Genomic DNA, 1,092 nt, shown 5'->3' with positions numbered 1-1,092 from the left:
ATTCAACGAATGCATAAGGGGTTACTTGTCCATATGGATTTTTTTAGGAGTACTAGGGTTTGAGAAATGGAAATTAGGGAAAGAGAACATGAATTACGGAACAAAATTCATGAAGAACAAATCAAATTACAAAGAACACTAAACAGGAGGGAAGAAAATGATGATGCATAGTTACCATATTTTAAGATTTTTTACAATTAGTTGTTCTGCTCTCAGTAATACCGAATTTTCAATAATTTCTTACCAAGTTGTTTTAAAGAGAAGTATTTTTTAGTTTATTTTTTACTGGGTAGTTATTGAGAAAAATATTTTTTAGTTTGATGTTTTTACCCTGTAGTGTTAAAGGAAGATTATTTAGTTCATTTTCTAGCTAGTTATTTTAAAGAAAAGTAATCTTTGTGTTCATTTATAAAGTGGTTAGTCTCTGTAATGTTTAATATATTTGTAAGATATATTTCTCTTTTAAAAAAGGTTTATCTTCAACTTATAAAGAACTCATCCAATGAAACAGTGGTGACGCAAAATGAAAATGGCTTTTTTTTTCAAGAATATGAATACTTCTAAAAATACATAAAAAAATCTTATGATACACCATATAGAATTCCATAAAGACAGAAACGTTAAACAAAACGTAAATAAATACTTAAGTCATTATTAAAATATTCATTACCATGACATTATAGACAGAAACAAATCATTAGATATAACCATGCTATGAACATAATATTTACTAGTTTACATTTACTTGTGTCACTAAGGAGTCAGTGGTCTTGCTGCTCAATTTTGTTTACCCAGTTTCTTTGATTTTGGGTAAAAGGGTCTACTACTAGTTTTAATATAATCATCAATATTATTGGTCTTATTTTTATAGAAAGAACATACTTTGCTTCAGAAGTATATAAAGCTTATAAATGCCATGACTGATTTGCTATTTCATTTGCTAGTCCCCTCCAAGACGGTGTTGGCAGATGTCATTCCTGGTGTTCCTCTGTTTTGGACACCCGTGAAGAGAGGTGTTTAGACGCCGTCACACAGAACTGAGTGGACCATTATTATTAATATAATCATATACTTATCAAGAACGCAAAAGTA

Source organism: Penaeus monodon, chromosome 34 (assembly GCF_015228065.2).
Source record: "Penaeus monodon isolate SGIC_2016 chromosome 34, NSTDA_Pmon_1, whole genome shotgun sequence".
Classification (NCBI taxonomy): domain Eukaryota; kingdom Metazoa; phylum Arthropoda; class Malacostraca; order Decapoda; family Penaeidae; genus Penaeus; species Penaeus monodon.
Note: the sequence above shows the minus strand (reverse complement) of the source record.